Here is a 23,968-nt window from a genome sequence, read left to right as displayed (position 1 = left end):
CTGTTCTGTGGCCACGAGCTGGAGGGGCCCACGGCTGGGGGACAGACGCGGATCGACAGGATTCCGAATACACCATCTACGGAAAAGATTCCTGGGGGGAGGTGCTGAGAGTACGGAGGGACCCTCAGCTGATTTCAGGGATAGGTGCCGTCAATCAGGTCATCCCGGGTTCATCCCCGGGACCCCCACCTCTCTAAAGGCCACAACGTCACCCATGCCCCCTCAAGGTGCTCCTCCGGGCCCGCAAAATGTAGGGAGGACAGAGCAGACAGTTCAGTCTGAAAAGGCAGGCATCAGCCCATGGTCATCCCGCACGTGAGCTCCTGGACATGTGCGCAGAGCCTCGCTGCAGGAGGCCCCTGGGTGGCTCAGGACTTCCCAACTAATTTAGAACAAAACTTGTCCAACATTTGCTCTTTACTGGATTTCACAAAATGTCATTTTTGTCCATAAGAACCTGCAAAACAGTGAGAAGAGAGAGGGAAGCAGGATGGATTTCCACGAGTGCCTTTCCTCCTAACCAACAGCCGCCTCCCAGAGCAGTGCATCCTTAGTGGGGAAAGATTAATATGTGAATAATTAGTCTCCAACGAAGCTGTGAGTAAATTATGTTGAGTGTAGAGAAGAAAGTTATGACATTGGCTGACATGCCTGCACTGGATAGAATTTGATGGAATCAGGACAACAAATAGGAATTTGCTGGGACTTGAAAAGTGACAAGGAAGCATTTCCAAAAATGTCCCAAGCTTTCAGCACATGCGTTGGAAGGGCAGGCGAGGAGGAAGACGAGGCGGGATGGGGCGGAAGGCGGGTGGGTTGGGGCGCACATCGGGGCGGCCAGCACAGCCTTCGCCCTGTAAAGGGGACACACAGGGGCTCCGCCACACCTAAGGGACTCCTCGAGCAGGTCAGTGTGCTTCTGTGAGAGCGGGAATCTACCTACACACTCCAAAAGGACCTCAAAGGTTTGTGCTCCTCAAAGGAACAGGGTCTGGAGTGAGAAGTTAGTCTGTGAGTTTGGGGGGGTCCGATTTTGACCCAAGCACCATGCCACGAAGACCTTTAGAACGTGCTCCAGAGAACAGTAAATAAAGCTCCTTTTAGAAATGGGTGAGTAGTACACATCTTGCACCACTAGATGAGTGGAGACAATTTATAAACAAAGTTACCTTAGAGGAGATTGGAAGCTTCTCAAAACTTGCCTTGACAAGGAGCTTGGCCATAGCCAACCTCCCCACCAGCCCCACCTGGGGATTACTGCGAGGTGAGGTAACCCAGCTAACGTCCTCAGGACTGGTCTCCTCGGATAGTCTCACATGCTCCCCTACACCCTCATGCCCAGCTATGCTACCTCGTCAAGAACAAATGATGTCATTGACAACTGGATATCTAGCAATGTAATTTCTGGTATAAATCATGAAATCCTTGCTGGCGTTACGTCCTAGGTAATAACAGTCGCCACCTGTACATTGACAAGGAATTTGCAACAGACGGCCCCAGGAAGGGTTGCTGCACGTAGAGTATCAAAACCACTCAGTCACAAATACATGCAGTAATTAGTAGTTTCCGGTTCTTTCTTTTCTGGTATCTCTTTCTACTGGGAAGTTTCATAAATGTGACTGATATTTTATTCACTCTGATAAGTTGGTTGATCATAATTTTAGTACTCACTTATAAAAATGAGAAAACAAAGTCAAAATGTTTGATTCAGAGTGACGTCTGTCCCCTTCTGCAGTAGGCAAACTTAGGTTCTCCTGTAGGGTTCCAAGACCCAGCTCCAATGTGGGGAGTGGCCCCCGCAACATAATACCGAGCAATTTTCAAACACCAGCAGGACGTAGAAGAATTCAACTCAATTCTACTCCATCTGGACGCTGTCTACCGGAGAGAGCATCTGAGGCTGTAGGCCCAGGGCTCAGACCTACAAGACGACCATCCCAGCCCCATCTCTGAGGCCAGTCGACAATCCAGGCTACTATTGTGTTTCTGATCAACCACAGCTTGGAATGTTCCAACGACCTCCTTCAGTTCAATTAATCCTCTAGAGCAGCTCATAGAACAGGGAGAAAGGCTTACTGAGGTTTACAAGTTCATTAAAATATATAATAAAGGCAGATGAAGAGGCACATAGAATGAGGTCCCAAATGGAGGAGAGTGGGGTCCTATAGGGCTTGGGGACCAGCTCCCCAGCATGCGGGGGGAGGTGTCCTACTTCCTCAAGCATGGAGGCCTCTGAAAAGGAAGGTGAAAAAGCTGCCTTTGTGTTTGCACGGTGCCTTCATGACAGAGTCTTCGTCATTGCCCCTTGGATGATTCAACCTGCAGCCCCACTCCCCTCCCTGGAGGTCAGACAGTGGCAACTGAAATCTCCAACCCTCAGAGCACATGGTTGGTTCCCTGGGGTTCCAACAGGAGCCTTGTTTGTTTGTTTGTTTGTTTTTTTGGAAACTACACACCCATTACACGTTTATGTTCCAGAGTGTTTTCAGGAACTGTGCATGAAGACTAAATAGGTCAGAGAAATATATTTTGGTCAACCGAATGAACAAATGTGTATTTCCTACAAATCATGATAGCTCAGATTCCCCTCAAGTAAGGTTGTTAACTCTGTGTTCAGATCAACCTTGAGGTCTGATTTCTGAAATGACTCTTTAAAGACCAAAGGTACTGGGAACAGGTCCAGCCCAGGAGCCCCTGTCCTCTGGCCAGCTCTAGACTTCTCAGAATTCCGTTTCTCCCCAGCCCAGCCTAACTTCTTCTTGTCCCTGCAGAGCTGCTTCCCAGGGCCCTCTCCCTGGGACACTTTGCTGCCTCCGCCTGCACTTGCCCTGACGTCCTCCTTCTGTGGCCTCTGGGGCTCCTCTCCCTGTCAGTGTTCCAGCCCTGCATTCCCTTCCCGTTTGCTCCAACTTCATTTTCATCTGCCGGCCGGGCAGGAGCCTTTGCAAACTTCTGAGAAGACGTAGGAAGAGCCAGACTGGCTGGAGGCCTGGAGGCAGGGCCAGGGTTTCTGGTTCTCTTCTCTGGGGCCCAGCCTTCCTCCGTTCCTTCCCTGCCCGGTCCACCTGCCCTCTGCTGCCCACCCTAATCCACACACACACACACACACACACCCCATCCTGCCTCAGTTTCCCCCTCTTCCCGACGAATATCCTTAGCCCCCCCCACACCCCATCCTGCCTCAGTTTCCCTCTCTTCCTGACGAATATCCTTAGCACACACACACACATACACACACACACACACACACCATCCTGCCTCAGTTTCCCCCTCTTCCCGATGCATATCCTAGCCCAAGCTTGCAGCCCCCCTCTCGCCACGAGTAAAACGGGCTTTCCCTTCCATCCTCTCTGAAGATGGTTCAACTTGACTTTTTACTTTTTGTACCTCCCGGCATTTGAACAATTCAATAGTTCAATCCCTTGAGAAAAAAAAACAAAAAACAAAAAACCAGTATAAAGGTAAGGAACATATATTAGCATGTTTGGGGGAAGTTCAAAAAATAGAAAGAAGAAAAAAAATTACTAATATTTTTACTCTCCTTGTAATTTTATCTTGTTTTTTTCTAGTCTTTAAAGGTTAGGTTTAAAAAAAAAATACAAATTTTTATATACAATATGAATTCAATCATTTTCTGTGGTTGTATTTCTTTTCTTTTCTTTTCTTTTTTAACAAATGTTAGAGTTTTCCTGCATCGTTGACCCGTAGAAGCATTGCTTTTAGTAGTTTGTATCATTCCACTGGGTAGAAATTCCAAATCTATGAATCTATTCCCTTACAGTTGAATGGTTAGGCTGATTTCAAACTTTTGCTTTTATAAATAACTCTACAATGAATGCATTTGGATATAAACCTTTTTCTGAATTTCAGATAATTTCCATAAGACAAGATTCCTAGAAACGGATTTGTACAGTGAAAGGAAAAAAAGTATTCTAAGTCTACAGATATTTTCTTGAAAAAAATCTATCTATCTATCTATCTATCATCTGTCTATCTATCTATTATCTCTGGCCTATAAGGAAGAACATCACTTAACATTCTTTTGTATCTCGAATGTTCATTCTCCCTACCCCTCTGTGTCCTCTTAGGAGTGTCTTTTTCATTGCATTTGATTGCATTCATTTTTTGTTTTTGAGTTTCCATCATTTAGATGCCAAAGAACTTCATTTTGCTGCTCTCTCTCTCTCTCTTTTTTAGAATCGTTTCATTTGAAAACATTTTGAAATGCAGAGAGTTTGCAAGAACAGCACAGAAGATTCCCTCAGATCCTTCTGACTTTCATGTTTTCCCTTGAACAGGGTCCTTTAGGGCCAAATGGTCGAGTCCAGGCCACCTGGGCCTTCTTGATATGCCTGTGCAACCTCCTTCCAACTTGAACACGTCCTTGATCTTTGATCTTCATGACCTTGATGGTTTAGGAAATTATAGACCAATCATTTTGCAGCATATCCTTCAATATGTTAACTCAGTGTTTTCTCATGATTACATCTGTGTTTGTTTGTTTGTTTGTTTGTTGTTGTTGTTTTTTCCAGAATGTCCCAGAAGGGATACTATGTTCTGACCACCATGGGGCACCACGTCCGCCTGTGTCATTTCTAGCGGCGCCTACTTCAGTTACTTGGCTGGGATGCCATGTGCTTGTCCTGGCCTCTATAAAGCTACTTCTCCACCTTTCTCGTCAACAAATATTTAACGGTATTTTGAGTATACGTGAAGCACCTTTCCTTATCCTATTTTTACTTACATAACATTCATTCATGTTTCCCACCTACGTGAATTATATGATGTTTTCCAAATGATGATCTCTGCCTCCATCTCTCCTTCTACATTTAGCTGTGGACAACGAAATGTAAGGGACTGTTTTCTTTTTTCCCTACTTGTTTGTCTGATGGTTCCAGTGTGGGTTCACTGATTCCTATTTCATTCCGTGAGTTATAATCCATTGCTGCTATTATTTACTTTGTTGCTCAAGTTGTCTGAGAGCAGGCCCTTGGGAGGCCTTGCAGTTGCTCCTTTGACCTTTAGGCTCACCCTCCTGGTTCTGTAAGCTCTTGTTCTTTTTTGGCACTAAAAGATGCTACAGGATAATCTTGTTCTCTCCCAAGCCAGCCCAGGAACCAGCCAGTTTTTCAAAAGACGCAGGTTTCTTTTAGGAGAAAATGGTACTTAGAAACCAAGATCTGACACTCGGTGTGCTCACTGGTACAGGGGTGATGCTGCTTCCAGCCCCCAGGGAGGCAAAGCAAGAGAAAGCTTGCACATACACACAGGCACACATCCTGACACCTGTATTTATTTTCATCCATATCTATGGATATCCACCGATGCCTCCAACTCTAATCCAGCCTCAGGGTTCACTTCAGGTTCCCCTTTTTTATAATTGTGTTCCCTTTTTAGACAGTGAAAACCTGGGTCCCATTATCTTTAGTAAATTTTCTTATTTGCTCAATCCTCTCTATGGCATCTAATTTCTTCACCTTGATGGACTACTGCCCTGGTTGGACACTGCTAAATTGGCCCCTGGCCAGTACCAGTGGCCATACATCCTTTTCACCTGCCCTGGGAGGCTGTTCTCCCACTTCCCAGACCTACCTGCTGCCCCAGTATTCAGTATGCTGCCCCCCAGTTACCAGTGCCCTCCCACCAGAAGCACTGCACGCCAGCCAAACCACTGCCTCCACATCCCTCCCCGCTTCTCCTCACCCCACCAAGGCAGGGAAAGAGTTAACTGAATCACGACTGGCTACTGAGGCTCTGTCCTATATGACACACGTTTCTATAGACTTGCCTGCCATAAGAACTGACTTTCGTCCAAAGTCTTTTGAGTTGGGGGGCCTTCTGGGCATCCTTCAAATTAGAATATAAAGAAGACAAAGTAAAAGTTTGGGTGGCCCAGAAGCCTAGGGTGCCACCTCTGGACTGAAATGTGTTCCCCCCAAAATTTGGGTACTAGTGCCCAGCACCTCAGAATGTGACTGTATTTGGAGACAACTTTAAAAAGGCAATTATGATAAAATGAGGTGTGATTCAGGTGAGTTCTAATCCAATGTGACTGATGCCCTTGTAAAAGGAGGAGATTAGGACACAGGAACATACAGAGGAAAGACCTTGACAGGACCAAGGTAGAAGGTGGCCATCTGTAGCCAAGGAAAGAAACCAACCCTGTCTATACCTTGATCTCAGACTTCTGGCCTCCAGAACTGTAAGAAAATAAATTTCTATTATTTAAGCCATCCGGTCTATGGTGCTTTGTTAAGGCAGCTTTGGCAAACCATCCAACTCCTGTGTGTACCATCCAACTCCTGTGTGACATTGAGCGACTCAATGTCTCTGAGGCTCAGAGAGGTTACGTGTGCAAGAGTTTAGATCCTTCTGGCTCTCCTGTCTTATGCCTCTGAGAGTAAACCCTTTCATAATGGGAATCCCAGGAGAATAAGCTGGTCACTGTTGTTACAGTAAAGGAACCAAGAGATCACAGTGTCTTGACCAGCTACATGCTATGTCATTCACTAAGATGAGCAGCTCAGTGACTCTGAGGCAGAGTGGAAAAATGTAGTGACCATGACATAAAAATGAGTTTTTATTAACTTATTTCTTATTCTAGTTCTAAAACCCTGATATTATCACAATCAGTATCTCTCCATTCTCTTGTTTGTTTCCAGCTAGTGATCATTTAAGTGTTTATTACACACGTTTTTAGCAACTAGTTTTCACAGTACAGACATGATAACACAGAAATGTCATATGGGGGTGCCGTTTCGCAGCGTGGGGTGATCGGGTATTTTAGGTGCCAGTTAGCGCTTATTCTAATCCCCTTGTTCTCTAAAGGAAATAGATACTAAACAGGAACCATCTGGTAAAGCATTCTGTACCTCTTAATTACAATGTTTTGAGTGGCACCTAAATAAATTTCATTTACAAGCACATGACTGCTTGTCAAAACTCTGTTGATAATTTTATTATTGTAATATACTTTCTTCCTTAATTATTTAGTTCCAGTAAAGTCAGGAATATTAATTTTTATGGAAATTACCTGTGCAAACAAACCTAAGCCTCAAACCCATTTTTATTTATGGATATATATTTAGAAATGTGTTTTGATATGTCTGCCCAAAACCCATCAAAATGGAATCCTATGGGCCATTCAAAACTTCTCATCTTGACTTTTTCAATAAAAAATGGAATGCATTTGAGCACTTCCTAATGATTTGGGAGTTTGCCAGACACTCTGAGGAGGTAGGACCTCCATCCTCTGCCCCGTGGTTACCAGCGACCTCAGGAATTGGCTTGCACATTCTGTCTGGGCCCCACAGACATGTTGCCTCAGTGGCCTTGAGGTTTTCCGGAACTTCACTGAGGGTTGGGATAAGTAGGTCAGCGCAGACTCGTCCAACATTTAGCACTGGAATGATTTTATCATGGCAGGAAAGGAACATTGAATGTGGGCTTGTGGTGGACGGTGCATTTCTGTCGAGTGGTTTTTGTGGTCTTGGTCTTTGTGTCCGCTCTCCAGCTCTGCCCACTCCTGTTTGTTCACTTCCTTTGATCATACACGGATGTGAGCACTGCGGTTGGAGTCTGGCCCCCAGGGAGTATTTATAGATGCCCCAAAATTAATACCGCTGCCCTCCTGCTGGGACGACCTGGACTGCCCCCAACAGCAGCTGCCTCTCCCACACCTGCTGCGTCTGAGTCCCAGAGAATGTAGGGTGAGTCCTGATTCTGCCACTCTCCAGAGAGGTTTCCTACCCTCTTGGCGGTAGCTTTTTGCTGCAGAAGCCTAATGGAGTGGGGCTCATATATATGCAAAGTAGAGCATGTCTTTAGGGCCCCACCAGCAACCAGAGCTGTGGAACACGTGCGCTTGTGCGCACACACACACACACACACAGACTCAGGGACAAGGTACATGCCCTTATACAGTTCTTGCCCCGGGCAGACACACACAATGAAATGCTAGTGCCTGAGCTTGCCCCACCTCTCTGCCCTTCACCCCTCTGTGACTCTGGGTCCCTCCTGCACCTGGAGGCTGATGGAGGAAGAAAGGAAATGGTGGGGGTGGGGGACGAGCCAAGAGACAATGGGACGGCAGAAGGGGACAAAGGAAACTGCTGCCTGCACTGCAGGTCAGGCTGCGCACGACCGTCACCTGGCGATGTGCGACCTGTGCCCAGCTCCTGGGGCCTCTGGAGCAAAGCTATCCGCCACCCCCTTTGACTGCTGCCTGCTTTGCAATACGGGCAGCTTCACGGAGGCCGCCCCCGGCGTGCTTCCTTGGGGCTGCTAGGGGACCACGGAGAGAGCTGGTGGGAGGCGTGGAGCCGCGAGAGCTTGGCCTGGATGGTGCCCAGATACCCGGGGCTCTGGAAGCCTCGGGACCCCCCCAAAGACCCACCCGAGTGGCTCCTTGCTGCCCGCGGTGCCGGCAGGCGGGGTGCACGGGGCCTCCGGCCTGGGGCGCTGAGGACCACCGGAGCCGAAGCTTCCGTGGCTGAGACTCACTCAGGGTCTTAGAGATCAGAGGCAAGTTTCTCCTTTAAAGATAAATCCACGCTGTGTTTTGCACCTTTGGACACTTATTAACTTAGGTCATTTAAAAGGAGACGGATTAAAAACGAAGGCAAACAGAGGAGTCATTTGTGTCGTGTGAAGCCGGCTCTTCCGGCTTTCCACAGTCCTGGGGATGGGGCACCCCTTCGCCTCGACCCCCTGTCCCCCTGCTGGCGCCTGGCTCGGCCAGGGCCGTGGGCTTCCTCATGACGCACCTCATAAAGGAGAAAAGCCATCGTCCTCATACTTAGCCAAAGCAGGAACCTGCATTCCTGGGAAATTTTGGTTTCCTCATTGTCCACGGAGGCTTTCGCCAGCTGCCGTTGAAGTAAGCGCCGTTCGAGAACGCTTCGGCCTTCAATAAGACCCGTCTGAGCAAACCCCGGTCCCATTAAGTGGTGCTTTCGAGTCGCGGATGAAGGTGGCTCTGTCCTTGAAGGCCAGCCCTGTCGCCATAAAGGCCCAAGGGGCCGACTTGCCTTTGAGGAACACAGAACTCCAACTGCAGTCCTCACTGGGTTTGAGCAAGTTCTCCCTTCCAGGAAACAGGCGACGCTGCCGGGGGACCATGGGCATGGTGACTGCTGGGGCAGCCTCAGCGGCTGGCTACTTTTTGGAGACGGGGAGAGATGGCATTTCCGGGGACTCTCGGGGATCCTGAAAGCCTGCACATCTACCCTGTCCACGACTGCATGGCTGGGGGCTCCCGTGGCCATTCTTCGCCCCATGTCCCCAGGCTCTGGAGATGCAGCCTCTCCCCTCGGCAGACGCCCAGCCCTGAGCGACAGGCTTTTCCCTCTGGCCTCTCTTTAGCATTCCTGGCATCTTTTTTAGCAGCCATTGCCTGAGTTTGGGAAGGTTCCAGCTCCGGCAGGTCTCTCCCTACTCCCCAATTTGGAGGTGTGTCTGATAGCCATTTGGAGGCTCTGGGGAAGCTACCTATTGGCCCAGAAAGGAGAGCTGTTCTTGGCACTTTTCGGGTTGTACCCGGGATCTAGCAGGGGAAGCGGGTTGTGGCCAATTACCGAGAGTCGTTCTCTGGGAAATCCAATATTCAAATGCCGTTATGAAACCCATTCGAAGCGTGTGTCATTACATGAAAAATAAAACAGGGACAAGGAGTGAGTGCCAGGGAGCAAGACCGCAGGTGGGTAGGGGGCAAGGGCGGACCCAGACCTGGCCCGGGAAGGAGCGGCCCCACAGCCAGAGGCCCGTGGCCTTGGCACCCGGGAACATGGCTCTGGGCTCCCGGGGCCGCGAAGGCTGGGAACAGAGCAGCCCCGCCACCCCTGGCCTGCTGCCCACGCCCCGGCGGACCGCAAGGAGACTTTGGGCACAGGCGTTGCCGTTGGCTCCCAATAGAGGAATTGTGGCCGGAGACTTTCACTTTGAGCTGGAAGCTGGCCGCTGCCACGACATCCTGCAGGAAGCGACCCCTTCTGACAAATCAGTTTCTGGGTTCGCGAAGGAACAGAATTAACCCATCAGGTCAGGTTCCGTCCTGCCGGGGCGTGTTTAGGACATTATCACCTCCCAGACAGCGCGGGGCGGTCCGGGGAGGCTGGGATCGGGGACTCCTGGACCGAACCAGCCCCTGGGCGGCGGCACCTTGTACCTGCTTGTGACTGTGCGCGCCGCCGAAACGAGGACGGGTTTATCGTTGTTGGAACCTTCGGGGACAGGAGCGGCGGGGGAGCCGGAGTTAACGAAGACTCCCTCGCAGATGGGAGAGGCCTCGTTTCGTTTTCTCCGCGCGCGTGCTTTCTCTAAAGCCCTACACGCACCGCAAGGAAATCTCGCTAGCGGAGCCCCCCTGATGCCTCGGGACCCCAAAGCCGCTCGGATGCCACCACCTCGTACAGGTGGCAGAGAGCGTGCGGCGAGCCCCGCAGTCTCAAGTCACAGCGATCATCTTCAACTCCCAAATTGTCCTGGAAGGAGAATGGCGTCGGATTTGTCTTAGGCTGTTTGGCCAAACTGAGGCACAGATGGGATAATGACTTTTACAAACAGCATTTTGATGAGAGGAGGGGAGAAGGAATCATATGTAAAATGCACAAAGGCTGCATAAACACACTGATGCCTGCAGCTGGAACAAACTAAAAAGATGTTTAATAATTTAGAACCAAGCAGGCAGGGCGTGTGCAGCTGTTGTGTGCAAGGGACCATGAAAGTCTTCCATTTGACAGCTGGCCCCATCTTTCCCCAGTTGCTACGTGGAGAAGAGAATGCAGATCTGGGATTAGCCAATCCCCGTTACCCTTGCCCATCTGCCACCAAGACCCCCAGCTCTGCCTCCCCTCGCAGAGAGGCACGCAGAGAGGAGGCCAGCCTCGGCAAGCATATGCAGGCGTCGCTATTAGCCGTCAGGGCCGCGCTCCGGGCTCTGTTGACACTCCGCCAGTGCGGGGCTGCTGTCGTTTCGCTGGAGGGCACATTTTGCATTTCACACATTTGCAGAAATACAAAATGCTGTTGGATGCAAACAATTCAGGGCCTAATTGGCTGAATTACTTCAATGTTACCTTGTGTCCCCCACCTGATTAACATAGCTCAGCTGGGAGGGCTGGCGAAGGAGGCGGAGAGAGGGATTTGGAGGGCAGGTGAAGCTGTGTTTGCCCAGGAAAGCGAGATCCTTAGTGAAGTCCCAGCTGAGCGCGGCCTGTGCCAAGCAGATAGCGGAGCGCGGGGAGGGCCCGGCCGGCCGCATTCTTCCACAGGAAGCCGGGACCGCGGGGCTCTGCGGAGGAACAAAAATATTTCGGGGCACAGAGGAGGCAGGCTGTCAGGGAGGAGTCAGGGGGCAGGGTCCCTTTTGTGAGCAGTCCGGGGTTGTGCCACCTTGCTGTCCCCAGGTGGGCCCGGCGCGAGGCAGCCAGCCGCGCCTGCCAGGGCCGATGCCAGGAGCGTGTTGCCGGCTCAAAGACAAGCCCCACAAAGCCGCCTGCCTGGCTCTGCGGCCCGCTCCCCCTCCCCGCCCGTCTCCCCCTGCCCCTGCAGTGTGGAATAGGCTGGCTTCAAGGTTTTCCTTCTTCTAAAGTAGTTGTTTTTTTTCTAAATTTGTTCGGCTTATTTAAAAATTGAGAACCTTGCTAATCCCCATCCCACGTTGATATCCGAGTGACAAAAACCACCGAGGAGCTGATGATCATTATTAGAGAATATTCTGCAATCGTAGCCTGTTATTATTAATGAGGCAGAATTAGCAATTTTTTTTTTCTTTTTTGGTATTTAAAAGAACTTGGGGAGCTTGGGAAGGTTGTAAAAATGATGAAACCAAAATAGACTTTTTTTTTCTTCCCAAAACAAACATTCTACAGTGAATAATAGCATTTACATTCTTTTCAATAAATTCTCTTCTATGGTGGAAATTCCCATCCAAACGCTGGCGGAGAAAGAACGTCGTTGATCGAACGGCCCACAGAGTGCTCCTTGTCGGGAGAGAGGCTCTCACCGAGCCACGTGAACCCATTTCCAGTTTATTGTCAAGTCCTCTTTTCTCTTAATGTGAACCTTTGAGAGCATACGTTACCTGCGTTCTGATCCGCTGTTGCCCTGGGACACGGCCCACTGAGATTTTCCTGGCAGCGATCTTGCCCTTGTAGGCTCCGTGGGCCGCGGGCCGTCTCCCCCGCACACACTCACCGGGCTCCCGCCTGGAACGCCTTGGAGGAGCTGGTGGGAGTCTAGTGCGCCGCCCGCCAGAAGTCTAGACAAACCTCGTGAATTTGCTCCGGGCACCTGCCGAAGACCAGTAAGGACTCACGCTCTGAACGCCTTTCCCGGTTTTTATGGGAGAATTCTTTCTTCACAGCTTAAGGTTTCACGTCTCCCGGAGGTGAACGACCCAGTGCAGAACAGAGCCGGAGCCTCCCAGACAAGCCCGCGCTGTCGGCCGGGGAGGGCGACCCTGTGAGGACAAGTCCTTGCAGCTCCGTGGCAGGCCAGGCTCAAGTCCATCTCCGAGTGTGCGTACGCGGCAAAGGCCCAGGCCAGCTGCCTCTGAGCCTCCACGGGGCAGGGTCCGCTGGGCCACGGAGGGCTGTGCACTTGGAACGCGGGATGGGAGATGGGGGCACATCCTGTCTCAGATCTGGTGCTCAACGTGCCTGGAGCGACAGAGAACCCCCTGCGGAGGGGCGAACGCAGTTGGAAACGCCACAAGCAAGAGTCTGGGAGGGGGGGCCGCAGATCTGCTAGAATGAGCAAGGAGCAGCGATCTGGAAGGTGGGCACGAGGGCTGCCTCCTTTCCTGGTCTCTCAGGTGGTTCTGAACCCGATTTTGTGCCCAGGCTGATCCCTGTTCACCTTACTGCTTGGCCGCATCTCCTAGAACAAGTCTCACTGTCTCTGCCTAAAATTCATGTTTTTGGTGCAACCTGAGGATGGGGTGACAGAGGCCACCAGGCAGCTCTGGGGTCTCGGGCACCTCTCTTCTGGGGAGAGTGTGATGGGCTGTACGTTTCTCCTCAGGTCAAGACTGCTCTGGTCCTTTCTGTTGCCAGATCTCAGGACGCATCCACGCTTAGTATCATCCAGGCACGTTTTCACCTTTGGGGGGAGATTCTGTTTTCTGGATGAAAACAGTCTGCTGCCGCTGAGCAGATCCTCTGGGCTGGCCCTCAATTTGCGTGCTGAGGGCCTTCAGGGGCCGGACAGTTAATGCCAGAGGCTAGATCTCTGGGATCCCTTGATGCTTCTGGATGCCTCTTTTCTGGAGTGCCCCCCATTTTGACTGCTGATGGGACCACGAGCGTATCCCCGCATGGTCCATTGACCCTCCTGGGATTTGCTATTAAGTTCCAGAAGCAATGAATGTTCATCTGAGACCAGGTCAGGGGTGTCTGCCGTTAGAGGCGCGGTCTGCGCTGAACTCACCGTCCGCGGACTGTCTGCTCCTACCTTTCCTCCCAAGATAAACACCGGCTCACGCAAGGAGCTCTGTGAAAGGCAGCTGCAGCTGGCCCCCGGCCAGGGTGGGGAGGGTCATTTCTCCTTCCGGGGACTCCTCCACACCCCCAAACCAGAGGAGCCCTGCTCTGGGGAGAACCCGGCCTGGTCCCGCCTTCATTCTATCAGCGCATCAGGAACTCCTGAGTTCCGAAGAGAGATTCTCAAGAACAGGAGGATGAGAAGGGCTCGGAGGACCGCGGCTGTTTATCTGCGGGGAGAGGCTGAACGCGGAGCGTGGGAACTCCGCGTGCAGCCCAGTCTGACCGCTTCACAGGCAGATGCTCATTCGTTCTGTGATTCATTCATTCATTCATTCCAGGACTATTTATTTAGTATCTAATGTGTGCCAGAGAGATGGATACACATGTTTAAATACATACAATGGAAATTATGGCACACACAGTGGTTCTTGGCGGCTTTTCCACTAACATATGTCATGTTTAGGTGCAAACATGGCTCATTTCTCCAAATCTGTCACTTAGGCGTATGGATAAAGGCATGTTTGAAATATGGAGTGCTCTAGCATTTAGGATCACTGCAATGCTTGTAGTTTTCTTTAAAAAGAGTCCCAGATATTTTACTTCTTTTTTTTTTTTTTAAGATTTATTTATTTTAGAGAGAGAGCCAACATGCACAAGCACAAGCAGGAAGATGAGAGAGAAAAGCAGACGCCCCGCTGAGCACAGAGCCAGAGGAAAGGCTTAATCTCAAGACTTCAAGATCATGACCTGAGTGGAAACCAAGAGTCAGAAGCTTAACATACAGAGCTACCCAGGCGTCTCAGATATTTTCCTTCTGACAGTGCCTTTCCCTTCTAAGTGCTTTAAACCTTAGGATCTGGCTTCTAAATGTGTTTCTCTCTTGGATGCCAGGAGGTTCTTGAGAAGGGTGAGTTGTGGGCTTACCCTCCTTTTTCAAAGGTCCCATAGAGGTTCATGAGCACCACGCAAGAACATGGGATCCCCCAGTGCGCGGATCGGGTCCATCCCGCGGCCCCAGAAGTTGGCCATGTCTTCCCCAGGACCTGTCACTTCCACGGGGAGGTTCAGGTGGTTGCTTTGGGATGGAGTTAGGGTATCGATGCCAACATCGTGGGTGCTGGTGTGAGGCGGGGTGCCTCCTTGCTTGCAGTCACCGTGCTGCTCTGTCCCCTTCCTCACCCAGGCAAGGGTCCTGGTGCTCCCAATGTCCGTGTCTGCGCTGTGTGATTCTGGGAGGGGTGGCTTACACACGTTAGCTTGGAACAGATAGAGACATGGCCACTCCCAAGGTGGGACGGTCAATCCAAGCGCCTGGCCTGCGGGGCAGGGGTCCCAACAGCACGGGCGCCCTGACTCAGCCTCCCCAGACCTCCGTTCAGGGCCTGCTTCTCCCTTCTCCCCGCCTCCCGGGCATCCGGGTCAAACTTACCTTCTCCTCCTCGTGATTATCGCCGCGGCATCTAGACGGTGAGCCAGGCTGGCGCAGGAGTGGTCTTGACCCTCGGGGAGCTCTCTCTAAGGATGTCACTGGGATTGCCATCTGTCTCTCTAACAGGGCAGGGAGTCGGGGCTGGGAGGGGCTCCCCCGCCGCAGAAGCGATGCCCCGCGGGGCTGCTGCTCACCTTCCATGAAGCTGCGGGGCCGGCCCAGCTGCCTGCCCCTGCCCGGCTGCGCTCCCTCCCTGACCCCACCTGCCTCTCTCTGCAAGAGGAGCACCTCCTGGTCAGAGGGAACTGGGGCCACCCCGAGCAGAGAGAAGGACAAGTGCAGCAAGGTGGGGGTGCCCTGGCCTCCGACCGCCCAGGAAGACAAGCTCCTGTGTTCTGGGCCCTCCAGCGCCCCTGGGATCTGGGATCCTGTATACCTGCTAAGGCAAACAGGTATTTTAGGCCAGGGTGCACAGAGACAGAGGAGAAAAGAGACATTTTCTGAGGAAGTATGTTATGAGATGGGGAATTAATGAGGTGGAGACGCAGGAAGGCGGTTCCAGATGGCCGGAGAGGCGTCTGTGCCGCCGAGGTGAGAGGCGGTGGGGCCGGCAGCGGCAGGGCCGGAGGCCGGATGGGGCTCTGCTGGGGCAGGGGGAGCACCCTCGGGTCCCTCGGGACAAGGGGCTGGAGGTCAGGAAGCCCGGACATCGCTGGGAGGCTGTGTGGGGCCTTGTTTACTGTGTTTCAACCTAGAGGTAAAACCCTCCAACTAGAGGGTGCAGACACCCCACAGACTCGGGCACGGCGAGGTGCCTGGCACCCCTGGAGCCGCGTTCTGGAAGCTGCAGGGAACGGCTGTGAGTCTCATAAAAGCCCAACATTTACCCTGCCTTCCTGCACCCGTAGTCACAGCTGGGCATCGAGAAATACCACTACGTAGATTAGAGCCGATTTAGGATGCCCCTGGATCTTATGATGAAGGGGACCGTGTTGCTGTGGGGCTGGGTGACTGTCTCGGTTGGGGTTCACGGGAGAGATATTAAGATGCAAGCCGTCGCTGCAGGTTTCTGTGTGCAGGTGATGGTGGGGTCCCTCTGAGGCCACCTGCAGCAGGTGGCGGGGGGGTGGGTAGGGGCAGGATGGGGGGTGGGGGGCATGGGCAGTGCGTGGGGTGGACTCCAGCGGCCCCTGTGCACCCGGGGTGGGGGGGCACACAGCCTTGGCTTCTGACGTTCCCTTGCCGTTCCTGGCTTAGCCAGAGCTGGATCTATGTCCGCACACTCCCTTCTGCAGAGATGTTTCTAGAATTGGGAGGTGGGCAGATACCCAAGTCGGCTTGAGACAGACTTGCCCTGCGATGGTTTGTTTCACCATCTCCTGGCTGGCAGATCCAGAGGCCCCGTGGCCAGCTTCTGTCAGACCTGCATCCCTCCTCCTATTCACTTGTTTATTGATGCTAATCACTTCGCGACAATAGGACCCCCCCACCCCCACCCCATCGCTGTGAAGCTACAGAAAATGCTGTAAGAGAAGCCCGTGAAGGAGAGAAGTGGCTCATGGCTAGTTACCCAAGTGAGCTGAGGGCTGAATTTCTTTTCCTTCACCATAGAAAATTTTTAAAATAAGGAATGAAAGAGAAGAGACACAGCTTTCCATTTTCAGGAGTTTCTTCCTCCCGGGCCGTTGTGTCCATACACGAAGCAACATGAGTGCACATCTGTGCGTGCGTTTGTTCTGTATGTAGAGGCATGTTACCGGCGTGTACGAAAAGATACAGGAGGGGGAGGCAAAGGAGCGGGGCTGGGGAGTCGTGAAAACATTCCCTAGTGCTTTGTGCGTGTCGTAGAGAACGGTTACATTTTTTCCCAGGGTTTGCTGGGGGAAGAATGCAGGAGAGAAAATGAAATCCAGATTTGTAATTCCTAACAGGAGAAACGCGATCCTTTTCAGTGTTTAAGTAATATTTCCTGTAAAACCTATGCGGCCATCTGCAAAGCTGTTTCCAGACACACTCCGAAGCCGAGGGCAGCGGGAGGAGACGGCGAGCCAGCAGCCCACCTCGGGAAGGCGGCCGGCGAGGCTTTGGGAAGCTTGCACTAGGGCTTGGCTGAGTCTTTCAAGTCCTGCACAGTTCCTGATCCGCGTCACTTGTTTCCCTTTTACTGACCGGGAGGGTGGCTGGGAGAGCCTGCGTGCAAACCGCGCTGCTACAAAAGGGCAGGCCCATTATCCCCTGGATCCGGAGCTCGACCTGGTTTGAAGAAGCTGGGGTGGCATTTCGTCTTTCAGAGGCTCCGAACTGAGACTGTCCAGGGAGACAGAGCCAAGGGAAAGCTAGTTGGCTACACAACACAGATGCTGAAACTTTCTGGCTATTTAAGCCCATTATAAAATTCTGTTTTATTGTTGATCTCCAGGGTCACTTTATGAATTCGTGTTAGTAAAATGTTACGGCCCTGGTATAATAATCACTTTGTGAAAGGTCCTATTTTTCCAAAATCTCATCGTGTCTGAATAGTCAGGAAATAGGCATCTCTCCTCTAGGAATTTCTGTTTAGTTTTGATTATTTTTAGAGTATTAATCTCTGTGCCCTACATCCAATGCCAGTCTTCAAACCAGCACTGATGAGTTCCTTTCCAAGAGATTTACGTTTTTAGGGTAGTACAAGATGGCTTTAAGTGGACTTTATATAGTCGGTGGATCTTATCAATGCATCAATAACTTTTTTGTTTTTGTTCGGTTTTGTTGGTTGGTTTTGTTTTCTCGAGGTCTTATGTAAAGTTTTGCCGAACCTGATAGGGGTACCAATCAGCAGCTGGCTGTGATTTCTTCTTCTTCTTTTTAGAAGATTTTATTTATTTATTTGACTGAGAAAGAGATCACAAGCAGGCAGAGAGGCAGGCAGAGAGAGAGGGGGAAGGAGTCTCCCTGCTGAGCAGAGAGCCTGATGCGGGGCTCGAGCACCAAGACCCTGAGATCATGACCTGAGCCGAAGGCAGAGGCTTTAACCCACTGAGCCACCCAGGTGCCCTGTGATCTCTTCTTTAATGAACAGCACAGTGTTTTTTTGATTACACATTCAAATTTTTAAAATAGAACCTTAGACGCAGCACTATTGAAAATATTCTCCCAAGTGGACACAGCAGCAAAAACCCCTGATTCCGATGTTGGGCTTGTCATTGGGAAACAGTAGTGAACCTAACATTACTTTTACTTAAAAAGCTTTTCTTGAAAACAGCTCTTTTCCTGGGGCACCCCGGCTTCCCTTGCTTCTGCACATGTCTCTCCATTTACTTCTCGCCCCTCGTTCTGGCCTCTCCTCTGAACTTTGGTTGTTTTCTTCTCCGCTCCCATACTGCGTCTGAGGGTGAGTCAGAGCTGAGTGTGAGTGAGCACAGTCTGGAGGAATGTATTGCAGGATCCGGAACACTTACTTCTGAGAACAGAATCTCCTCTTCCCTCGCCACGCTGAGGAACCCAGAGACCTTCATGAGCTGCCGATATCACGTCGCTGAGGATCCCTATCATGTTCTAACTCCTGCCCCAGGGCTCATCTTTAATAGTCAAGAAGTGTGAAAATCCAGGCGGCGGGGCGGGTGTTGATGGAAGCCAAGTGCACATTTACTGGTGGGCTCGCTCTTACTACAGAGGCCGGGTCTAACACTTTCCGGCAAGAGAAATGGTGGCACTTCACTGCTCAGAGAAGTGCCCTCTGACATTGCTCCAAGTGGATACCCTGATTCCAGAGGCGGGGTGGGGGTGGGGAAGCTCCTCCCAGAGGGTCTGTCCGGTTCCGAGTGTGATCAGAAGAAGACCGCCTGGCAGCCCTGGGCCCAGGCCCCAGCAGAGACCGACAGGCGGACAAGTTCTGTGGCGTCCCACGGCTCCCCTCCCCAGGGAAAGCTTTCTTTATTCCTGCACTTTCCACCAGAGGGTCACTTGGAAAGGGGCGAACGTCTCCATCCACCTGGGTTAGGGATGCTCCAGACATTGGTCCATACTCACATCTGCTGTTAGTGCGGATGGTGGTTTGGGGGAAAGGCATGTTACAGTGATGAGAAATGGGCACATCTTTGTGCAGTCCAGGGTACGGTTCCCCCCCACGCCCATCTGCCACCTGTGCCTCCGGGCTGCCCGGCCTGCTGCTTTTCCCTTTGGTGTTCAAGACGTAATCTTTCAGATTCACATAAAGGCTATGCCTGAAACTGCTCACAGACGTCAGCTTGTTTCGGACCCAGAACTGTGAAATCCAGAAGTCTCTCAAGGAGCGCTTCCTTCACGGCAGGAGGGGATGGTTTTGATATTGATCGACACGCAGGTCTGATCCCTCCTGTCGGGTTGCTGCTCAAGAGCTGGTCTCAATGCCCCAGCCTCGGGGGGCCCCCACAGCGCCTCCCTGAATGGGCCCACTGACGAAGAAAGCAAGTTGCCATCAGCACTGCCACCAGTGTTCACTCCTCTCCTTCTAGAACCAGCTTGCTCTGTTGTCACATAGAAAGGACTGTCTCAGGAAAACCATCTGGGAGAATTCTAACTCAAGGGGTATGTTCCCCCACTTCAGAATATATAGGGACAGGCTTAGAATCCTTCTTCTCTTTTCTTTTCCTTTCCTTTTTCAAGACTTTATTTATTTATTTGAGAGAGAGAAAAAGAGCATGAGCCCAGGTTGAAGGGCAGAGGGAGAGGGAGAAGCAGACTCCTAGTGAGCAGGGATCCTGACGTGAGACTCGATCCCAGGACCCTGGGATCACGACCTGAGCCGACGGCAGATGCTTCACCAACTGAACCACCCAGGTGCCCCCTTACTTGCCTTACTTTGGTTTCTCACTTTGGGTTACTATTAGAAAAATAAAGCAGAAATTTACATTTGGCTCCTTGGACTTCATTCCATTTTTCCTCCAGGGGAAAAGAGAAAATATAACGTGTGGGGAGAAGTTCCCTAGGAGAGTCCACACCTGCCTCCGGAATCGGCCTGGGGTGGGGGTCTTCCAAGGTGGGGGTGGGGGGCGATCGGTTGGCGTCCTGGGTGTCACTATGTCAGCCCAGCCAGGCTTCGGCGCAGGTCAAACAAGGTCAACCAACAGTTTTAAGTCAGGTGCAGAGTAAACAAATGTAAATGTTAAATATGGTGATTTACGGCTGCCTTTCATTAAGTTCTTCCTTAGGAGGTGAACGTTTTATGGAGCACTGGGGAACCTTAGAATGGGTCAGATGTAGTTCTCAAGCAAGACACATTATAGCCATTTTCTCACACATCCAGCTTCACGATACAGAGCCCGACAGAAATGTCGACTTGGCCTGGAAAGTGTTACCTAATTACATGGGTGGCACTTCCCGGGCAGGAAGGGGTCAGGTGCTTCTAAAGCTAAGAGAGGTCACGCAGGTGTGGCGCTGGACACGGACCCAGGTGGCCTTGGGTACTTGCCTGTCTAGATTCTAAATGTGGGAACTTCATGGAAATCAATTCATTTATTCCATCTTTATTTGGAAACTTTCCTCATTTGCTTTCAGGGCCTCTAGTCTCCTAAGCAGAGTTAAACTCAATCTCCAGGACACCAATGGAAAGACTCAGCCTGTGGAAGTGTCGCCGGATATCCAGAAAATGCCGTCTTTGGCCAGGAGCTGGAAGCCTGCAACAGGGAACTCCTTGATGGGGGCAGCTCTTACCTTGCCCGGGCTTTGCCTGTCACCTGCCAGCTGATTGCTCCTGCATGGCTTTGGCTGGACACTTGCCTGGTGCGTCACTGGAAGTTTCTATTTCCACGGTCCTAGCAAAATGGAACTATCCAAGAATTGCCTCTTCCTTCATTTCCTTTCCCCCCTTAGCCAGGTGGTCCCCACCTTGGCTTTTCAGGTCGAAAGCTCGGTTCTTCTGTGCGTCCCATGTTAGCCGTGGGCAGCCCCTTCCTCGTGGCGGACGGAGCTCCGGGACGCTGGGCATTGCTCACCTCCTCTCCCTCCTCCACCCGCCCTTTCATGATGGGCGCGGTCTCAACCCCCTCCCTCCCTCTCCTTGCCAAGCAGGTTCTGGACGAAGAAACTGGAGGCATCAAAAAGGTGTGCCCCAAAGTCATAGAGATGGAAAGTAGATTGGAGGCTGCGGAGGGCTGGGCTGGGGGGTGTGTTGGAGTCATTCCTCAAAGGTTACAATTTCTGTTTGGGGCAATGGAGAAGTTCTGGAAAGAGCGGGCGATATTTGCATGACATTGGGAATGTGATGAATGCCAGGAATCGTGCGCTGAGAGGGTTTAACCCGGCGCATGCTGTGTTATGGATAGTTTTACCAAATAAAAAACTGTAAGAAGTTCTGCCCAGGACAAGGGCTGAGGTCCTGGCCCAGGAAGCCACTAACTTTGCGGAACTGTTCCCCGTCTGGGGGTCTGTCCTGGTTGGGGACGCGCCTCCTGGGGTCACAGGTACCTCCATTCCAGTCTCAGAGCACGCCAGGGCTTCCCTGAGTCAGCCAGCCTGTGCACTTCAAGTCCGGGTTGGGCCCCGGGGCCAGTAAAGGGGGCAGGTCCAGCGGGGGTCCGTGAGCCCTCTTGGGGAAGACAGGCATCTGCCAAAATGAACTGACCCAGGAGGAAGGGTGTGGGCCCTGGGCTGCCAGGGATCACGTCCACAAACATGACAGCGGATCGCATCCTCCCAACAATAGTAAGTTGTGCCCGGATTAGGGACACAGGGCTTCTGTGATGACGGGTCCAGCAAAGAAGAGGCCTTTGAAAGCGTATTTTTGGTGTCACCATGTGTACTTAGATTTTAATTTTATTTAATTTTTCTTTTTAAAGATGTATTTATTTATTTATTTATTTGGCAGACAGATCACAAGTAGGCAGAGAACCAGGCAGGGAGGGGGGAAGCAGGCTCCCTGCCCAGTGAAGAGCTGATTGGGGCTTGATCCCAGGACCCTGAGATCATGACCTGAGCCGAAGGCAGAGGCTTAACCCACTGAGCCACCCAGGCGCCCCAGTCTCTTTATTTCTTTGATGAAAAATAACAAGAAACTAGAAAGGGTTTGTCTGAACGGCCTCATCTGAAGTCCCAGTGAAATGTCCATTTGCGGATGATAGTAATACGTGGCGTGGGGAAGAGACCCCAAATCACAGCGCTCCGGTCACACTCGGATTGGTTCCCTCCTTTCTTCGGGCAGCGTGGCTGCCTTCCAGCTTACCCTGCTATATGCTTATTAAAGGCCTCCATGGTGGGGCTCCGGGCTGAACCAGTCCCAGGTAGGCTTAGACTGGCAGACTGCAAAATCCTAAGAAATGCAAATTTTCACTTGCATTTCCCATCATAGAGTAAAGTAGAATTAAAAAAGAAAAAAAAGAAGAAAGAAAAGAAAGAGGTTGTAGTGCATTTGAATAAAGAAATCTGGACTCACCCAGTATCCAAGCAGAGTCAGAAAATGTGGCATGAGATTAGGTCTTCCTAATTAAAGGGGCTAATAGGTACCAAAACGAGTTGAAATTTGCGATACCTTTTTTTTTTTTTTTCTTTCGTAATCTGCCTTCTGGATTCCTGGTCCAAAAGCTTGTTTTAAGAATTGTTTTTGGTCCCACAAGTCAGCTAACCTCTCAAATGAGATTAAAATCTTTGGGTTTTGTAAAGTTTGCATAAATATTTTAGATAGATACATCTTTAATTAGGTTATAACATTATAAAGTGCCACGCAGTGTTCTCTTCCCACAAATTAGACCTGAGCCCCACAAACAAATTAATTTGTTTCTCAGGGTTTTGACTGGGCTCTGGGCTACACTCGCTTTCTCCCAAGGACTCGTGACCCTCTGGATTTCAAATGCCTGAGGGTAAAAAGCAATTATAAAAGCATGACTCCCCCAGATCAGCTTTCGCCTCTGCCTTGTCTGTGTTTTATTGATGGGAGATTGAAGGAAGATTCAAATCAGCCATCCTTCAATTCCTCACCAGCAGCAAAATGCAGAAATCATTAGCTTTTCCTGTGTAAAAGACTTTGTCCTGCCTTATTATTCAAAACTGCTTGCTTGTATGACTCAAAAAGGGCATGTTGAATATTTATTTCTAATTTTCAGCACTGGTAAATATTATATCGCTTTGTTCCCAATGTTCTTTTTATTTTGCAAATTTTATAGCAATTAATTAATGCGGCGCCGTTATTAGCAATATCTTCGCAGTTTTCACTGCCTGCATTTAAGATGATATCGCTCATAAGGACTTTTTGGCATGATTTCACAGCCAGAGAGTGTTTGAATTATAAGATCAGTTCTAGGTGAATAAGAACTTGTTCTCAGTGGAGAAATCTTTTATTGCGACTAGAACACTATGTTGCAAAGCTTGCCTTGTACCCCAGCAGCTAATTTCATTTCATTTCATTTATTTTTTTATTTAATTGAAGCCATCACCCTCCCACCAAAAAGAAAAGGAAAGAAACTTGGTATAAAAATAGCCAGTTGTCTGACTTCAAACAAAGAGTGGGAAGTAAGGATTGAGGGCTGGCGCACCCAAAGGGAGGCTGATGTCATTCACTGACAGCAGAGCCCCCCCGAAGGAGAGCAGAATAATAAAAATTATCTTCATTATTTGGCAACATGTTTCTATTTATTCACAAGGCTAATTTTAAATGCTGCTTCCGATTTTATTGGTGATGTAATTTTCTATCTCGTAGAAGCCTGAATTCTATTGATCAATAAAAAATAACGAATATTCTGTAAGTAGGATAAATACAATGTTCATTCGGCCCATGAATTTGATCAATATCTCTGGCTAAACTCTATTCTTAAAGCAGAATATGTCTTTTTTTTTTTTTAAATGAATCTTAAAATGGTCTTCATTTTCCTTTTGTTAATCCAGAGTTAGAAGGGACACATCTAGAAGGCACTGCTTAGAGACCTCCCAGAGGGTAAGGTCCAGGAGACTCCGGGGGGAACTAGAGGTGGTGGCTTGTGGGGAGGCTGGGGCAAAAGCCCCCCTCACCCCAGGGCTCTGGGGGTGAAGGAAGGCCAAGAGCCAGGATGGTAGCCTGTGCTCAGTCTGGGCTGGGGAGCCCTCAAAGTGTGCGTCGGAGGAGGGAAAG

This window comes from Mustela lutreola, chromosome 4, assembly GCF_030435805.1.
Source record: "Mustela lutreola isolate mMusLut2 chromosome 4, mMusLut2.pri, whole genome shotgun sequence".
Lineage (NCBI taxonomy): Eukaryota > Metazoa > Chordata > Mammalia > Carnivora > Mustelidae > Mustela > Mustela lutreola.
The sequence above is the reverse complement of the archived record's forward strand: the minus strand, read 5'-3'. Positions refer to the sequence as shown.